The sequence below is a fragment of the Leptonychotes weddellii genome, chromosome 7 (genome assembly GCF_054177405.1).
Source record: "Leptonychotes weddellii isolate Sample4059 chromosome 7, ASM5417740v2, whole genome shotgun sequence".
In the NCBI taxonomy this organism is placed as follows: Eukaryota; Metazoa; Chordata; class Mammalia; order Carnivora; family Phocidae; genus Leptonychotes; species Leptonychotes weddellii.
Genome location: NC_138375.1, coordinates 57,037,401 through 57,057,570, shown reverse-complemented (window position 1 = coordinate 57,057,570; position 20,170 = coordinate 57,037,401). Strand labels below are relative to the sequence as shown.

The following is a 20,170-nucleotide window of genomic DNA, read 5'->3' as shown; positions in this document are numbered from 1 at the left end:
ACATTAGGAGAAGGAAGGGAAAAATGAGGGGGGTGGAATTGGAGGGAGAGATGAACCATGAGAGACTATGGACCTGAGAAACAAACAGGGTTTTAGATGGGAGGGGGGAGGGGGGATTGGTTAGCCCGGTGATGGGTATTAAGGAGGGCACGTACTGCATGGAGCACTGGGCGTTATACGAAAACAATGGATCGTGGATCACTGCATCAAAAACTAATGATGTGGGGCGCCTGGGTGGCTCAGTTGGTTAAGCGACTGCCTTTGGCTCAGGTCATGATCCTGGAGTCCCGGGATCGAGTCCCGCATCGGGCTCCCCGCTCGGCGGGGAGTCTGCTTCTCCCTCTGACCCTCCTCCCTCTCATGTGCTCTCTCTCTCTCTCTCTCATTCTCTCTCTGTCAAATAAATAAATAAAATCTTTAAAAAAAAAAAAACTAATGATGTAAGGTGACTAACATAACATAATAAAATTTAAAAAAATAAATAAATAAATAAATAAATAAATAAAAATATAAATAAAAAATTTAAAAAATAAATAATAAATAAAAAAAGAAAGAAAAGCTGGATCAGAAGTGTTCCTTTGGCTACAAGATGACAGAGAGACCAGCTGTGAGTGTGTACAAGTGTACGTGTGCATGTGTGTGCACATGTGTGTGTGTGTTTTCCCCTTTCATCCATTAGCCCTGTTTAACCCTCCAGAGTCTCTAAACCTGGCCAGTGAAGAACCCTGAGACTGTGAATATGAACGAATGACGATGCTTACCTTGGGGAGAGGAGCAACGACGGCCTGTCAGAGAGCATGAGGGAACCTTCTGGAGTAATGGAAATATTCTATATCTTGATCTGAGTGGTGGTTCCACAAACGTGAACATATGTAAAACTTCGGGTTGTATATTTAAGATTGGGACATTCCACCTGGTAACTCCAAACCGAGGTATATTTCCAAAACAAGTGAAAGCAGGGACCCAATCAGATATTTGCACACCCATACTCTCAGCAGCATTATTCACAATAGCCTGAAGGTGGAAATGACCCAAGTGTCCACCAACCAATGAACAGAAAAACAAAATGTAGGGCATACATACAATGAAATATTATTCAGCCTTAAAAAGGAAGGAAACTCTGACACCTGCTACAACAGGAATGAACCTTGAAGACGTTACACGGAGTGAAATAAGTGAATCACAAAAGACAAACACTGTACGATTCCACTTCTATGAGGTTCCCCCAGTGGTCAGACTCATGGAGACAGAGGAGGATGGAGGTCGCCAGGGGCAGCGGGGAGGGGAGAATGGAGAGATATTGTCTAATGGTGAGAGAAACCAAAAAGCGTCCTGGAGACGGATGGCGGTGCCGCCTGCCCGACAGCGTGAATGTACTTACCGCCACTGACCTGCACAGAAATGGTTGCGATGCAACACTGTCTATTCACTAACTGAAATTTAAATAAAAACGTTTTTAAAAATTAAAATAAAATAATCGCTAGCCATTAAAAAATGGTTAAGATGATCAATTTTGTGTTAGATGTATTTTACCACAGTAAAAAAAAAAATTGGGAAAAAATGAATGGAATATTACTCAGCTATGAGGAATGAAATTTTGATCTATGCTGCAATGCAGACGGACCCTGAAGACATTATGCTAAGGGAAGTAAGCCAGACACAGAAGGACAAATACTGCATGACTCCACCTCTATGAGGTACCTAGAATAGGCAAATTCACAGAGACAGAAAGTAGAACAGAGCTTCCCAGCAGCTGGGAGAGGGGAGGAAAAGGGAGTTACTGGTTAACAGGCAGAGTTCTGGCCGGAGACGATGAAGGAGGTTCGGGTATAGATAGTGGGGGTGGCTACACAACTCTGTGAATGTATCCAATGCCACTGAATTGTGTACTTACTGACAGCTAAAATGGTAAGTATTATGTTACATATATGTTACCACACACAAAAAGATTATTACACTTTAAATATGCATGTTACACCTCAGTTTAAGAAATTAGCCCCGCTGACAGGAAGATCCCTAAATACCTTTTTCAGTTAGGAAGCACATTCACATCCAGGTACCTCACTAGATAGTGTGACAGATCCTGGATTCACATGCAGGTTTGTGAATCCAGAGACTAGAAATAAAGTCCCCCCCCCTCCCCGCAACCTGATAAAGCAACCCCTCTCTAATAAGCCAGTAAATCCGGTTCGGCTTGCGCTGAGAACAGACCCCATCCTGCCAGGGAGAGCCACAGCTGCTGGCCTCTCTTTACCAGGGTAGCTCCAAGAGCCGAACGACCTGGTTAACTTAGGACCGGTGTCCTTCCTGAGTCCTCACTGGCCCCCAGGTGCCTGTGGAGCTGTTCTGCCTACAGAACACGCCCCAGCAACCTTGTCTATAAAAAGCAACTTCTTCAGAAGGTGTGGCTCAAACCAGTAGGAACAAAACCTCCCAAATCGATGATGAATTTAATCCCACCGGGCATCAGGGAGTGTGGACAGCAACTGTACCCTCCACCCTTCCTACTCTGAGGCAGAGTAAATATATAGGTGCCTATGACACCAACTTTCCATCCTCCGTGCGTGCCATCCTACCCTGCTCCGCCAGGGGGCTAGAACAACATGTTTGTGACAAAGATCCCGCATTGTATTCAATAACATCAACAACTTTCGGATGGTGGGGAGCACGTTTCCATAGACTGTGGATTGTAGAGTTTAAAGCACCCTTTGATGTCATCTCACCAGATCTCTTTATTTCCCCCCACAAAATAACACTGAGAGACAGCGGTGATGACTACTGGTTTTTAGAGTTAATTGCCCTGAATTTGAACTTGACTCGAACATTTACTAGTTATATGGTCTTAAGCAACCTGAGTTATTGCTTTTGGGACACAGTTTCCTCATTAGAAAAATGGGGATAATAGTACCAACCCCTTAGGGTTGTGGCAAGTATTAAATACGATTAAATAATCTATGTTGAGAGCCTGGCACATGTCTCTGCTGCTTCTGCTTCTTCTTTTTCCTCTTCATCATCATCATCATCATCATCACCATCAATAGCATGATGAAGCTAAAGCTCAGGGAGATGAAGGGATTGTCTGAAATTGCACAGCTGTGGCTTGTGGCAAAACAAAATCTCCCCCCGCCACACACACACACACACACAAAAAAAAAAAAAAAAACACTGGTTTTTCCATTTCATCACCCTGAGGCAACACCACTGTCTGGCCCTAAAAATTTATAGCACATCATGGAAAATATTTGAATTATATGGATTTTCCACATTTCCAAATTAGAAGTCCAGTTTGATGTCCAAGAGTCCTCAGCACAGAAACAAACTTTTCAGAGTTAAAATATTGAAACCAAATATGGTGAGCCTCTTTGCTCTCTCCCTCCACATCTGAACCTGGAGGTCTCAGGGACAGTCACCACGGAGCTGGAGATGGTCCAGAGAACTCCCCTGGAGGAGTGGGCACAGGAGCACTGTCCCAGAAGATGACTGGACTTCCGCTCAGAAAGCTAACAGCTGAAAGGAGCATTCAGATAAACTGTGAAAGGAATAGACAAGAATAATCAAAGGGACCACAGTTATTGAGCATTTAGTATGTGCCAGACACCATTTTAAGCACCTTACACCCATTACCTTTTTAAATCCTCCAATCCTATGAAATAGGCAATATTATGACCTACATGAATAAGGAAGATGAGACCAAGGGGTCTTTACAAACTCACTCCCCAAGGAAGGCTCTTCACATCTCACTGCTAAGATCCAGCCCTACCAGGATATCAATGCATCTCCCCAAACCTCTGAACCGTCAGGCTGTCCCATGTTTCTTTCCATCTGAGATGCCTTTGGTAATCTCTGCTTGCTGTAACCCTATTCATCCTTCAAGGCTTAGCGGGAATGTTATCACTTCAGACTCCCAGGCATAATTACCCATTTTGCCTTCTGACTCATTTTCCTGGAAGTTCAGCACTTACATATATTGTATTATAGTTAATTGTTGGGGGGGGCAGGGGGTGTGCTTCTACACTAGGGGTCAAGCTTAAGAAAGACCAGAATCATATTTTATTTGCCTTTATATATTGCTTAGTATATGTAAAAGATGGTCAATAAAACTTTGTTAAATTTTGTAATGCCCTTGGGTCACAAAGCTTGTACTTAGAGAAACTAGGACATCACCAATACTAACTTGTTCCTCAAATCCAAGAGCTCACATGGATTTGAAGAACATTCTCTCTAGAGTTGTCAATAGTTAAAATGTGCACAGGTACACAGTTTCAAACTAGGAATTTACCCTTATTGGTTCACTGAACAGGTAGACAAAGATACATATACAAGGATGTTCATTACAGCCTTCTTTATAATGGAAAAGTGGAAGCATCCTGAATGGCTGATTAAAGATGCCTCGGTAAAAATATCTCAGTGCGTGCCTAACATAAAATGCAGTGTTGCTTTAAAAACGATATATACAGGGGGCACCTGGGTGGCTCAGTCAGTTAAGCGTTTGCCTTTGGCTCAGGTCATGATCCCAGGGTCCTGGGATCAAGTCCCACATCGGGCTCCCTGCTCAGCACAGAGTCTGCTTCTCCCTCTCCCTCTGCCCCTCCCCACCTCTTGTGCTCTCGCTCTCTCTCAAATAAATAAAATTTTAAAAAATGATACATACACCTCAGTGTACAAATATGGAAAGCTATCTGTGATGTATTCCTGACTGAAATAAAAAGTAGGTTATAAAACCCATCATTAATATTATCTCATTTAAGTAAACCTACATATCTACAAACATCCACAGATATGTTTAGGGAGGTTCTAAAGTGAGTTTACCAAATTAACAGTGATTATCTCTGTGTGAAGACAGTTTAGATAATTTTTTCTTTTTATTCACTTCTGCATTCATTGAGCTTTTTTACTTTGAGAATGTATTGTTTATATAATCAGAAAAAAAACGGCAAATATATTTTCATTGGGGGGAGTGTATATAACCTCAAAAGAGGTTTTATTTTTTATTTTATTTTATTTAAAATCAATTAATTAGTTCAGTGATTTATCAGTTGCATATAACACCCAGTGCTCATTACATCAAGTGCCCTCCTTGATGCCCATCACCCAGTTACCCCATCCCCCACCCACCCACCACCCCTCCAGCAACCCTCAGTTTGTTTCCTATAGTTAAGAGTCCAAAAGAAGTTTTATAAATCTATAAATGACAAGACTCCAAACTGCTTCCAGAAGAGCATTAGGGACCATTAAATATGGAAGGTGTTATCTCCTGTCCAGGAATCCTCATTTCTCCATCTGGGAAGTGGGTGCAATGCTATTGCTCTGCCTATTCCACAGGGCTGCAACCAGGAGACAATGGATTTGATATTCTTTTGAAAAATAAATAAATAATAGATGTAAAACACAGGTTATTTTAAGAATTTGATCACTGCTTATTAAGAACTTGCAATTAGCTAGGAAGACATGTTTAGGAGTTGCAATCTCAAACACCACCAGGGACCAGGGAGGTGAGAGAGACAAGAAGGGCCTCTGGAGTCTAGGACCACTGGTCACTCAATATTAGCCTCAAATCTAGGTTATGTGAATTCTCAATTTTTAAATGGTGGCACCTCATTTAAAAAATTTCAAACACTGTAAAAAAAAAAAAATTCAAACATTATGCCATCAGTAGAAAACACAGCCCAAAACCACACATCTCCAATTTCTGGCATATATTCCTCTAACTTAACAGAATGGTCCAAAACTACATAGTTTATATCAAGTCCACTGACATAGCTACATGCATCATCCTAAGAGTGAAGTCCCTCCTGAATGAAAGAGAAAGGTCCAATTCTGCACAGTCTAACTTCAGAGTTAGGTGTTTTATCGCATTCTTGTTTTAATTGATAGTTTTTATGGCATAAAAAAATTCACTATTAACCAGAACATTCCACTAACCAAAACATCTCACAAATCCTAATCATGCCAAAATGACAGAATCCTAAATATACTGTGCAATATATTTATGTTTGTATACATGTGTGCGTACATATATTTGCAAATGTGTATGGTCAAAAATACACAAAGAGTATGTTTCGAAGCCAATGAAAGCACATTTGTCCTTTTAAAAAAAAACTCTGCTTTTTATTCTTAATCTTAATCTGAAAGATAATAGCTAAACACAGTTGGATAGAATATTTATGAGGCTCCACCTCCAATTATAAGGTTAAAGCTGGATTGTTTCCAACATCATATCGAGATACAGGAAGATATTCCCAAATGTTTATATATGTTTATATATATTTGTATATATTTTTATATACATAATCATTCTTATATACATGAAGAGATGGACAAATGAATGATTTGAAGACACCTGATACAAATATATCTAATCTAACAAAAAAGACACTGAAGTTACAGGTATGGAAAAGGAAGGCGGAGCAGAGGGAGGTGTTGGGGAAGTTCACACATGAGCCTGCAGGTGCTGGCCCGACAGGTCATGGCCTCCAGGCTGCACATTCAGCTCTTAGCAGTCAAAACAAAAGGGGTGCTCTTCGTCCCTTATCCCCACTGTGTCACGATCACAACCAACTATCTTAGCTCTCCTGGTGACAAAACTAAATGAAACCATGCCTCCTATGATTCTAAGCTAAAAATGACAGATCAACTAAAAATATTCAGAAGAAATTAGAAAACAGAGGGCAAGAATCTTGCCGTGTTCCTTTATTCAGCACCCTGAGATCGTCTACACCCAGTTATGGACACTGTCCACTGGCTTATTTTTTAGCCCAAGACAGACTCCTGGGAACACACACTAATCATCCACCCTCTTTCAAAACTACAATTAAAAAAAAAAAAAATAGGAAAGACTCCATTTTAAACTAAGCCAGCCTTTAATACATGTGAAGGACAAACAGTCCCAAAATACTCCTGCCCACACCTCCTCATCTCCACGCCCACCGGCCTCAGGAGGGCTTTTCACAACGTTCACTCTTCAGGTGTCCAGGACTCTGACGAAGGCCCCTTTGCTGCTTCTACCAAAATACCATGCTGTGGTGTCTGTCTGGGGTTCGGGAACAGGGAACGGGGATGCCGAGCAGGAGAGATGTCTCAGAAGTGGGGCAACAGTGAAGAGCCCCTTTCAGGGAGTATTATGAGCTGAACTGTGTGTCCCCCAAATCTGTATGTGAAAGTCCTAACCCCCAGTACCTCAGAATAGGACTGTATCTGGAGATAGGGCCTTTAACAAAGTAATTAAATTAAAATGAATTTAGGAGTGTGGGCCCTAATCCAATATGACTTGTGTCCTCACAAGAGATTAGGACATGGACAAGTGCACAGAAGGAAGCCCACATGAGGACATAGGGAGAAAAAGGCCATCTACAAGCCAAGGAGAGACGCCTCAGAATGAAGCCAGCCTGCTGACACCTTTGGGCTGGACTTCCAGCCTTCAGAACTGTGAGGAAATACATGTCTGTTGTTTAAATCGCCCAGTCTGTGGTACTTTGAATGGCAACCCTAGCAAACTAATATAGGGAGATTTTTTAAAAATAAATAAACAACTTGGTATTGGGAAAACCATCTTGATGAGAGGCCCTTCCTGAAGGAAGAGAACTCTTGAAGAAGGAAAGATGGTCTGCTGTGTGTGTATATTGGGGCTGTACACTCTCAGTCTATCCTTAAAGTTTTGCTCTATTTTAGTGCTTTTCATTCGAAACTGGTCTTTATCTGTTTGCCCAGCCTTAGAAGTCTGCTGACTGAAAAAGCTCAGCCATCACTTCCTACCATCATGATGCTGCCTGCCTGGTGCGACTCAACTGAATGTTCACCACTAGGCTGGCGAGAAGGAAGAGTGAGATTGAGCAGGATGGGCATGGGGCTGGTGAGCGTGCAAGGGCATCTGGGAAATGCGAACAGGCGGGTACAACAATAGCATTTATCACTGGTTTAGCATGACCCATGTACTGGGCTGCACGCTTGACAAAATCAACTCACCCAATCATGTCACCCTGCAAATGTGAAATGGACATGGCGAGGTTACACAGTTTGCCCAAGGCCACATACTAAGTGGTGGAGGCAGGATGTGGACCCAGCCAGTCTGATTCCAGAGCCTATGCCCTAACCCTCACCTCTCGGTAAACGCCCCTCCCTCCATGAACTGAACTTGGTACAAGCTAGGACTCTCCCAGCTGTGACGGAAGTGCAACTTAAACTCTCACAACTCGGAAAGAGGGGTGAATCCTGTGGCAGCATTGAATCCAGGACTCCAAGAAGTTGTCAGGGCATTTTATATCTCTCCTCTGCTTCTCTCTGATGTTGGCCACATCTGTCTTACCAGTGATGGGCCCTTTACACAATGGGGAAAATGACCATGAGCAGCCCCAAGTTCACACCACACCAACACGGCAAGCCCAGAGAGGCAAGAGGCAGGCATTCCCACCAGCGCCGAGAGTCACATGACCATCCCAGAACCAGTGACCATCAGCAGGGCAAATTATTGGATTGTCCAGACTTGCGCCATGTGTCCACACTTGTGACTGGGGCTACGCTGGAACAGCAGGTGGCAGGGTTTGTTACTAGTAGGAGGGAAAAGGGCACAAGTAGCATTAGCTCCCCAAAATTCAAAGACCTGCATCACTGCTGAAGCTTGACCCAGGCAGGTGAAGGGGTCTGCCCAAAGTGTCATAGCTTGGGAGGAAGAGAGCTGGGTGTCCGGGCTACAGGAAATTATGAAAGAAATGCTGTGTGGGAAGTTCTCCATGTAGAGAACACTCTAGAACACTAATAACTTTTGCGTAAGAAAGGAGAGAAGTCAGAGTTTACGCAGGACTTCTCACTGTATACCTTTGTATATTGTTTTTATTTTTTAACCATTTGAAAGTATTACCAGTTTTTAAAATACAGATTAAATTAAAAATAAAGCCTAGGGGGACCTGCGTGGCTCAGTCGGTCAAGGGTCCAACTCTTGATTTCGGCTCAGGTTGTGATCTCAGGGCCATGAGATCAAGCCCCATGTCAGGTTCCGTGCTCAGCCCAGAGTCTGCTTGAGATTGTCTCTCTCCCTCTGCCCCTCCCACTTGCTCTCTCTTGCTCTCTAATAAATAAATGAAATATTAAAAAAAATAAATATATCCTTAAAAAGAAATAAATAAATAAAAATTAAAAATAAAGCCTAAAATTTATCCACAGGAGAAAGATGGAAAGGAAATAGGTCAAAATGATAACAGTAAGAATCTTTTGTATGTTAAGCCTAAGCATGATTTTTTTCTTTGAACTTATTTACCAAATTTCCTAAAATAAACGTGTATTGTTTTTCCACAATAGGAAATAAACTTAAAAAATTTTGAACTAAAAAAAATAATAAATTGAGTCACATGACATGAAGCAGAAACTGTAATTCTGACAATATCGTACTGACTTACTTTGCATTCCCTATAAATCAAGTTGTCCTGTAGCTCCCTCCCCACTCACTTCTTCAGAGAGCCGAGCAGTTGCTGAGCTGTGAATTTCCAACAAGATTTGTAATGGCAGCAGCAAAAAACCGTTTTGAAAGTCAGGCTTTGTTGAGAAAAGAAATTTCTACATTCCAAACTGCTCCCCCTGCAAAGAACAACGTGTGGTGGTCTGAACACATTAGCTATATTTAGAGAAAAGTCAGGATCTGACAGGAGGGGAGTTCTGCAGGTTTCTTGTCCAGGAGGAAGGAGGAAAAGCCCTTCTGCTCTGGAGGACCAGAGAGAGATGTAGACGAGCCGGATGGTGCCTGATCTCTGAAGGACCCAGCAGCCCCACCCCTCCCTGGGCCTTGGCCACAGGGCCAGGGAGGGCCCAGCAAGAAAAGAGAAAGCCCAGAAAGGCCAGATACATGGAGGGCAATGGAGGGGAAGGGAACTGCTCTGGGCTGTGTTTATGTCCCCTCAAAGTCATAGGTTTAAGTCTCAACCCCCTGTATCTCAAAATGTAATTATATTTGGAGATAAGGTCTTTAAAGTGGTAACTACATTAAAATGAGGCTATTAGAAGGGCACCTGGGTGGCTCGGTCAGCTAAGCATTGACTCTTGGTTTCGGCTCAGGTCCTGATGTCAGGGTCGTGAGATCAAGTCCTGTGTCAGGCTCCCCATTCAGCATGGAGTCTGCTTGAGAATCTTTCCCCCGCCTCTCCCTTCCCCTCCCCCTCTGCTCCCCCCCCCGACTTGCACTCTCTCTCTCTATCTCTAAAATAAATAAACAAGTAAATAAACAAATAGATAAATTATTTTTTTAAATATGAGGCTATTAGAATAAGGCCCTAATCCAATCTGACTGGTGTCCTTATAAGAAGAGGAAGAGTCAGCAGGGGTGTCAGTAAACAGAAGGACGACCCTGTGAAAACACAGGGAGAAGGCTGCCGTCTGCAATCCAAGGAGTGTGGCCACAGAAGAAACCAAGCAAAACAGAAATGTTACCTGGCATGGTTAGGTGCTCCCAGGAATGAGTATCAGTGAACCCACGCTGGCCCCCACAAGGTGGGACCAGGCTGCATCCAAATAGTGGCACCTCACCTCTAAAGGAAATGGAGAGATCAGAGAATTCACTAGTGGGTGCTGCTGTGACCCACAGACTGACCGGGAAGGGTGATCAGACCCAGCTCCCTCGGCATGACCCAGTCAGGGCACCAGGGACCAGGCCAGATCAGCCACGCCACAGCAGGGCCCACGGGACGGCTGCCACAGCGCTCTCTGAGCATCCCCTAGCACCCAGAGCCCCCCCAGGAAAGGGTAGGAGGGGACGAGAGAAAAAAAGCTCTGAAAGATTATTTTCCCCCAAAGAGACTGTTTTCACTCAGAAGCATTTAAGTTACCTTTAACTGACAAGTGTGAGGGTTTTCCACCATATTATTTTGCACCTCTGAATTGTCGTGGGTTCACTTCCAACCAACCATGGTGTTACTGATGGTATGAAGTCATCCATAAATGAGACAGCAAGAAAAACGAGCCACACCTGGTCAAGGCAGTGAATAAGCCTAACGCATCCCAGCATGGAACGGGAGCTGCCTTCAAGCCCGTGCAACCGAGCAGAGTTCCGGGAGCCCTAAAGACGCTTGGGCAGCACGCACCCCCCTCTTGCGATGTGGCACGGACCCACATTAGATGAGGCTCTGGTCTGTCTCAGCAGAGGGTGAGTTCCAGCCCTAACGGCTTGGAGGTCCTCCTGCTTTTTTTCCATTTTTAAAAGAGCAAATGTTCTCCTGGGAAAGAGATACTCAGCTACCCAAACAAATGGGAGAAGTGGAGCAATGGAAATAAACCAGGCATCTGCCTGCCACTGTGGCAGTGCCCGAAGGAATCGCATTCGCTGGAGGGGAACATCCGGCCCTGTGAGGGCTGCGCCGCTGGGCACCGTGCCCGCCCTGAGCACATGGCGAATACGACTGTCTTTGTTCTGGTTCTCGACGTGAAGGGCGGTCTGTGGGGCTATTTGTCTAGTGTGTTGACTCTCATAAAAGACATTCATAAATTTATTCTTAGTGCCAGGGGTTCTTACCAGTGTCAAAGTGGAGTCTTTTCAGACAGTTGCTCCATGTTAAAACAAGCCACTCCAATGCATCTATAAATAATTGTCTGGGCTTCGTTTAGCTAACAAACGGCTTTTTCTCTCTTCTCTCTTTTTAAAATCAACTCTAAGATGATTTCATAAACAACAGGAGGAATTTCCCATTAATATTAAAGTGTGTCTAGGTTGGTCATTTTAATAGAACTTTCCAGAGGGAACAAGCAGTCCTTCCATCTTGTCCATGTGAGACCTGTTCCCTTTTCAGAACAAGACATTTGGCAGCCTGGTCTCACGAGGACCAGTCATAGCCCCCACCCCTCACCCCTGCCCCATCCCACGTCCCTCTCTTTCACTGCTTTGGCCAAAAAGGAGGAGTGCCGCAAGGTTGTGCACAGCAACAGCCCGAGCCAGTCGGGAGAACATACCACCACCCCAGGCCTTCAGGGTTTCTACTCTGACCTCAGATCTCCAGAATTTGACTTCACAGGCCACCGCCCATCTAGGACAGGAAGGTAGAGTTATGGCTGTCTCTGTTTCGTTGATATATAGAACTCCCCCTGTCAGCCCCCACAAATAACAGTGGTTTAAAAAAAAGACAGAAATTGATTTCTCTTTTACACACAAGTAGTATGGAGATAGACAGCCAACAGTTGGTGTGGTGGAACCACAGTGTCACCTTCTGTCTTTGTACTTCACCATTCTTGGCATGTCACCTCACAGTCCAAGGTGGTTGCTCAAGTCCAGGCATCGTGTCTGCATTCCAAGCAGCCAGAAGAAAGAGGAAATGAAGGGTCTTCCCTCCCCTTTACGGTCATTTTCTGAATTACTACGCAATACTCCTTACACTTCACAGGGCAGAATTTAGTCAGATGACCTCACCTAGCTGCAAGGAAGGCTGGGACTTGCTAGACAGCAATGCTTCATGAAAGGGAGGATGGACAGTGGGAGGCCACTAGCCATCTCAGCCTCAATGATGACTGCACCTGATCGCCTCCCATAGAGGCCTCCAGTGCCTACACTCCAACTCTCACACAGTGCTGTCTGTTCTTTTTCTAAAGAATTTCAGTTCTCACTTATTATGATGAGCACTGGGTGTTACATGTAAGTGATGAATCACTAAAATATTACACTATGTGTTAATGAACTAGAATTTAAATACAAATTTGAAAGAAAGAAAGAAAAAGAATTTCAGTTCTCATATCCCTTCTCTTGAAAATCCACTCGCTATCCTTCGCTCTTTCTTTCTCAGAACTGGATTCCAAGAAGTTGGACCACCAGACTGAATTCAAACTTCATTCTCAGCCATTCAGAACCACATCTTGCCTTAAGCCCCTGCCCCATGAGCCTTCTCCTTTGCTCTGAAGATCTTAAAACCAGGAGTGGAAACTGTCCCAGGAGGATCCCTACAAGTGCAACTTAAAAGCAAAACTTGAGGCTTGCATCATTCCTGCTTCATTCAGGGATCAGCATAAATCTTCCAGCCTTTATGGTCCACCCCAGGGAAGGTGCCAAAAACCAGGAGGAGGGCAAAGCCACTCCAGCTGGGATTAACAGTGAGCCCCATTGATGGATGAAGCCACGGCCTGGACTAGACCTACGGACACTGTGGACATCCTGCTCCTCAGGTCCATCCTGGATACTAAAGCCAAACCACAGCTTGGACCCCACACCCTTGTCTGAGACCCCAGACATGGCCCCTGCCTTGCCACGTGGGATTTCCGTAGACCACACGTGGCCTGTACTAGCTGACCTCCTGGTGCCCTCCTGCCTTCTGGGCCACTTCACCAGTCCAGCTCAGGGCTTGACTACTCCACTCCACACCAGCGTCGTTACTGCCAGGGACCAATGCTACTGAGCATAAGTGTCAGAACAATATCCTCTGCATGAAATCCCCCACCCACACTAGGTGGGTCACATGAGTAGAATGAGTGGTAAAAGAATACCCCAGCAGTTGTCATAAAAAGATAAAGAAAACTACAAGTAGGAATGGCAAGGAAAAACAAGCCACAAAGCAGCCTTTGTTAAATTTCATTCAATGAAATACCAGTCCCATGCAATGTTGATAGGTGTTACCACGCCCCAAAAGCATGGCCAGCTAAGTTTGGAAATTGCTGCCACTAGAGATTCATCCCTTAGCAAATTAAAGGCTCTGAGAAGGCCTGCAATAAAAGGCTGTTTATTTCCCTATTTGGCCCAGCATTTCCTAATCCATTTAACTACCCCTTTTCCTTCTGGAATGTTTATTAACATCTCATGAAACCAATGTTCATCAGAATACTGAATGACACAGTAATACATTGAGGGCCATAGCTACTTCTCCGGTTCTGGAATCCAAACCACCAGCATTCAAATCCCCGCTCTGGCACTTTTTAGTGGTGTGACCTTGGGTTACTAAATCTCTTTGTGCTTTGATTTTCTCATCTGTAAAATGGGAATCATAATAGCGCCTGCTTCCTAGAATGGTTGTAAGGAGTAAGTTAATGCATGTGGAATGCTTAGACAAATTAGAATAAATGTCAGTAGTAATGATGAAGAAGATGATGGCCATTACAATGATGATGATGATGATGATGATGATGATTACAACCCCGTACACTGGAACACTTCCCCCAGCTTACAAGTATGTGTCACCCAGGGGTCAAGATTCTGATTAAAATCATCTGTATGCTTCCAGCTTCCAGCACAGGGCCTTGATGCTCCAAAAGCACCTGCTGAATGACTAAACAAGTGGAAACTGGAATCATGAAGCAACAGACTCTTGGGACAGTGGCTACAGGTGCAAAGCAAAGCAGCTCCCGCCCCCCCCCCCCCCCAAGGAACAGAGCCACCGCTGTCTTCCCTACCATGCATACAGATCCCTAATGACCACCTGGAGAGTGGGACAGGAACACCACATCTCATGCACACTCTCGCATGAGCTGGAATAGCACACTGGCAACTTTCTATTTTATTCAGAGCCAATTTAATGAACTACCACACAGATCATGTAGCCTGGGGTAGGGTCAAGGGTGGTTCATTGAACCATGCAGATCCTTGATCTTGGGAGAAATGAATGGGAGACTTACAGAGAGGGTCAGCAGCGGGGAGTGGGGAGGAGAGAGAGAGGTTGAGAATGCCAGCCACAGGCAGAAGCAGTGAGGTGAGGACAGGCCAAGTGGCAGCTGCAGGCACTGTGGGAACCCAGATAGAAGCACCTTGCTTGAGCCACAGACTTTGACAAGATCGCAGCCACAATACAGAAGTGAGTCAAGGAAGTCTCCCCTTCTCTGCACCAAGTCCTGGTTCCTGCCCAGCCCTGTATAACCTCCTGGCCTTTTCTTAGCTTTCCATGCACATATCTCTGCATTTACACACACATCACACGCGTGTCCATATTGTACTTCAATGGTGATAAAGCCACTTAGCCTCCGAATCCCCTAGCCAGCCTGGGGTCAGTCCTGCCTTGGGGAATGGAGGAGGGAGACCTGCCCAGTTTGCGGGCCACTGCAGCAGCAGGAAGCCCAGGGGAAATATGGAGCCCCCATCGAGTGTGCATGAGTCAGAGGCTTCTCTCCTCCGGCAGAATGTGCCCCTGGCTCGCCATTCTGTGTCATTAAAGCCAACGTCCTCACAGCCTTCCAGACTCCCACTGTGTGGCCCTACCCCACTCAGCTACCCAGCTGGCCCACCTCCTACACACAGACCCTGCCATTCACTTGGCTCCCTTCATCCAGCCCCCCTTCTCTTCCTAGAACATTCCAGACACTTTCCCAACTTCTTTACACTGGCTATTCCCTCTGCCTGGGATGCTTTTTGCCCAGATGGCCACCCTCCTCCTTCAAGTCCCTGCTCCAACCCTGCCTCCCTGGGGAGGCCCTCCCTCAGGCACCCCTGTGACCTGTCACCCGCAGCCCCCACCATAGCCCCTCACCCTGCTCCAGCCCTTCCCCTTTCCATAGCACTTAGCATCTTTTCATAGGTGAGATCATTGGTTCAGTTGTTAGGTTCATCGTTTACTACCTGAACCCTACAAGGGCAGCATCTTAGCCTCTTTCAATCACCAGTACATCACAAGTGCCTACAGCACACTCCTGGTCTCTAACAGACACTCAGTAAAAATCAGATAAAGGGACACATGGATGGATGGGCTCGGGGCAAGAAGTGATGAGTTACTACTTAGGTAAAATGGGATTTCTTGCTGTCACAAAAGTTAGGGGCTAGAGTGATTTCATTCAGATATTAAAGAAAGAGGTAGAAATTTGGGTCACTGAGCTGGGGAAAGGGGTATCTAGAGAGTGATTTTCCCCAAAGCTACTAACAGTGACTTCCTCGGGGGCTGAGATTATGAGTAATTTGCATTTTATATTTTATATATGTGTAAAATAAATATAAATATACGTGATAATAGATAATAGATAAGACAATTTTATATTTTATATATTATATTTAAAATATATTTATATATTTTTAAGTTTATATGAGTTATATATTATTCGATGTTATAATATTCCTACATATAACTTTTATAATATTAAATTGAAAAGGTAAAGTAAATGAATGCACACAGCAAACCATTCCAGGAGACTCTGGTCCCTCAGATCTGAGCCCCAGGTTCCAGCCTCTGAAGTCAAGGACAGGTCACCATGAGAATCAGGAGAAGGCAAGAGGTCCTTGGGGTGTAGCCACACAGTCCCCAAGGCCTGGCTTTGGGGCCTGAGCCCCAGCATTAACCTAGTCTCCTCTCCATCTCCCTGATGTTCCTTGGGAAGGTTTCATACACACGTGCGCACACACACACACAACTCCAGGGGTTAGGGTGGCCCAGGCCTAGTCACTCAGAGCGTTAGAGATTCGTTCAGAGATGAGCATATCACCCAATCAAAATTCATCCCACGGCCCTTACTAGAGGACTAAGAGCAAAGTGCTCTCTTCCACTGGACTTAAGTCTTCCCAGTGCTGCTGGCAGCCATCCTCCCACCACGAGGACAGCACCAACCTGAGGATGGAGCCAGCACAGAGAAAGAGGCAAGTGACAGTGAGAGTCCCTGATGTACAATTTGGACATCTGGATATAGCCATGCCTGAGGCTAGACCTAGCCCATCCTGCTCAGTGTGAGGAGCTAATTATGTTGAGCTCAGTTTACTTAGACCCAGTTAATACAGGGACCCTTCAGATACAGACTTGGGTGTTTCCTGGACTCTTCTCCATGGGGAAGAAGTGTGCTCATGGGTTCTCAGCAAGAACACATGTGGTAGAGTTCTGTGAAGAGAAGAAACTTCAGGGATAGACAGTGTCTCTGTGCCATCCAGACCACACCTCTACCCCAGTGCCTCTTGCTCTTTCTGCTACCCATCCTCCATGTGTTTTTGTTTACAAAATCTTGAGCTTGCACAAAGTGTGTGGGAGTTTACATTCCTCTAGTTGGCCCTAAGCCAATGACTGCAGGTCGTGGGGGGATGAAAGCCCAGCTCTCTTGCTCAGAACCAACTCTGAGAGGTAGATTACACCCCAGAGTCCCCTGCAGGATGGGGCTGAAGCCACCCTCGTGCGTTCTGTCTAAAATCACTCTCCTGCTTCAGGTCCTGCTTCCCATATATCATTTCATATATCAACTGCACACAAATCCTCGGAGGGACATAATTTAGGACACCAGGTGCAAACAGGCCAGGCCAGGTGCGCTCTGCACACCCCCAAAGAGTAAGGGGCCACGGTGCCTGGAGGTCAGCTTCCTACCAACCCCCAGAAGACTAGCTGCAGCAGCACAGACGGCTGTTTTCCTCCCCACTCCTGGCAGCCACAGAGCAGTGAGTATGCTGCCCCCGAATACTCGCCCCCCCCCAGGACTGTCACACAGGAAGGGAAACTAACCTGGCTCCCTGCCTGAGAAGAAGGACCGCGGGGGTGACATGGGGCACTCGGTCTTTCATCCCCATTCTGAGCCCTGGACTCAAGGCACTAGGATTCCTCCTCTCTTCAAGCTCTCCTTATCTTACCGCAGTGCCTCTGGAACGTTCAGCAGTTACCAGGTCAACTACCAAAGTCCAGTGACCCAGAACTCCATTAGGCAGCTCTCCAGACCCATCTTGGATTGGCCCCTCAAAGCCATGTGCCAGGACCACACAACGGGCACTCCGATTTCATCTACTCCTGGGGGCACAGGCAACCGGAGCCCAATTTCCAGTTCTTTTGCTGCCAGTAGATAAACTTTCACTCAGAACTCCAGAGAAAGGAAGCCCTCACCTCTTAGCCACTCTACAGTGCCCCTCCTAACTTTGTGGACAAAATGACCACAAGAAGTGTGTAAACCGTGTCCCAGCATTGAGCACAGCTACTTTTGTCTTCTCAAGAGCCACTCCCCCTCCTACTGGCAAGGACCTCCTAGACCATGTCATTTTGAAGGCTCCATAGGCAGCCTTGGCCACAGTGGCTGGCTGGGGGTGGACCCATGAGCATAGCCAGACCAATGAGACCTGATGGTAGACTTGGGGGATAGGAATGCTTTCTTTCTGCTGGATGTGAGGCTAGGAGTACATAAGCCTGCAAATGCCAGGAGCCACCATGGGGAAAATCTGTTCAAGAGTGAAGTCAATACATTCCCTTCCCTATTGTTGGGATTTTGTTCTTGTTGCTTTCTTTTGGTTTTCTGCTTAAGCCAGCATGAATTGGGCTTTTTCTGTCACTTGCATCTAAAAACACAATAGCTAACAGAAATACCAACAGATAAAGTACAAAAGAAGAAACTTCCTCCAGCTGCAGCCCTGCCACTAATTTGTCATCTGGCTTTGGTCAAGGCCCTTAACACCTAAAACAAAGGTGGTGGAGAGGTGACATACAGATCTCTTCCCAGGCTCTGAGCAGAAAACACCAAGTTTGCTCTGCCTTTACCTTCCACAGAATTCTCTTCAAAAGCTGGGTGTTACATGCAACTAATGAATCAATGAACAGTGCATCAAAAACTAATGATGTACTATATGTTGGCTAATTGAATTTAAATTAAAAAAAAAAAAAAGCCTAGTTCAAACCTCCAGGAAGCCTGCCCTTCTCTCCCAAGCCCTTGGGAATTCCTCCCTGCTCTGAATTCCTGCAACATTAACCTGTCTGGGCCACTTACTGGTTCTTACGCTGCCTTGATCTTTTTAGGCCATAGTCGATGCATATGTCTCCCCAAATTCCTAAGAGCAGCTAAGTGCATTACCACATTCCAGGCACTGTGCTAAACCCATCACATGCAGGCTCCTCTATGACACTCACAGCCATCCTGCAAGTAGGGAATGGTTATTATCTCATTTTCCCCACTTTAAAGATGAGGGCCAGAAGCTCAAAGAAAATAAGTCACTTGCCAGAGGTCACCCATCCAAGTATCCCAGGACAGGGATCCTTTGAGATGGTAAACTTCTAGATCACAGACACACATACCCTCAGTGCAGTGAGGCTCATCACACATCCGTTCCTCCCAAACATCTGCTGATGGATTCATGTTACGAGCACATTTCAGGAAGGTGCAGGTCAGGCAAGAGGAAAGGCCAAATGGCCGTTGGGGCTGTTCGCCAGGAAGTCCAGGTCTGCAAGTTGGAGGGGCAAGGGCCCTGCTGATGGCTTCCCCCGTCCCCCTGCTGATGGCCCAGCCCCATCCCCTCTGCACAGAGCCCTGTTCACCACTTGGCCAGGAGCTGAGGCCTCATCCCCAGGGAATTCTGAGCAACTCTCGGGAGCTGTGAAGGCTGCTGACTAATAGATGAGTGATTTTCCCCCTGGAACAGAAGAAATTCGGTCTGAATCAAGAGTTCACACTGTCAGTCTGTAACCAAAACAACCCATACTCTCTAGCTGAACCCTGAGCTGGGCCCCAAAATTAAGCTTGTTATCAAAGAGTGAAACAATCCAAAGTGGGGTTTCTTTTTCCAGAAAAAATAAAATAGCAGACCAGTTTGAACCTGGACTAAAACCTGAGTATTTTCTAAGACTACTGAACAGGAACAAAAATCAGACATCAAAATGTTCTGTGCATGAAACCAATATTCATCCAGTCTAAGTTCTTGATTTGAAAAGACATTCAGTAAGGAGCATTTTACCTCCCTGTGTGGCTCGGTGAAGGATGTAATAGTGTTCTAAGGAACAGTGTGTGAAAAATGGAGGCTGGCTTCTCTTTAATGTGGCAAAAAAAAAAAAAAATGTTATTTTACTTTAACCCTCTATAAAGATGAATGTGAAACTTTCAGAACATTCAGTTCCCTTCATACTGACAAAAGCATTTCAAGGATTGATCCATAATAATAATATAGACTAAAAGCACCAGCTGAGCAGACAGAGCCTTGAGCAAAGCACATGACTCTGGGGCTGTGGTCACCAGCAGTCAAGGGCAGGTGTGGCTCCCAGACAGCCTGACTCAGCCCACCTGATGCTAGCCATGGAGGGTCCCTTTGTGCATGTCCCCTTCTAGAAGGCCTGGTCTGCACAAAAGCATCTAACACCAAATTTCATGCCCTGGAAGAAAGTGCCCTGGGCCAGTAGGACTGTGCCCTTCTCATTCTACCTCAGCCTCTGGACAAGCTACTTTCAGGGTCCCAGAACAGGAACCAAAGGGCCTGTCTGCTGAGAGGCCCCCCAGCCATAAATACATGCTGACATACCAATCCTAGAGCTGGAAGAAAGAGAATGCAGAGTGGAGAATGGGAAGCTGACTGAATATG

General features: G+C 45.4%; 2 long non-coding RNA genes across 3 annotated transcripts in view; both read right to left on the bottom strand.

Moving 5' to 3' along the window:
• The window catches only part of LOC115942561 (uncharacterized), a 203,924-nt gene that overhangs the window by 119,981 nt on the left and 63,773 nt on the right, over positions 1 to 20,170 (bottom strand). The gene's annotated exons all lie outside the window — the stretch shown is intronic.
• LOC145722613 (uncharacterized) lies at positions 3,203 to 19,624 on the bottom strand. Its single transcript, XR_014146997.1, has 2 exons — positions 18,897 to 19,624; positions 3,203 to 3,529 (listed from the first exon to the last, which is right to left on the bottom strand). It is a non-coding gene; the product is annotated as an uncharacterized LOC145722613 (long non-coding RNA).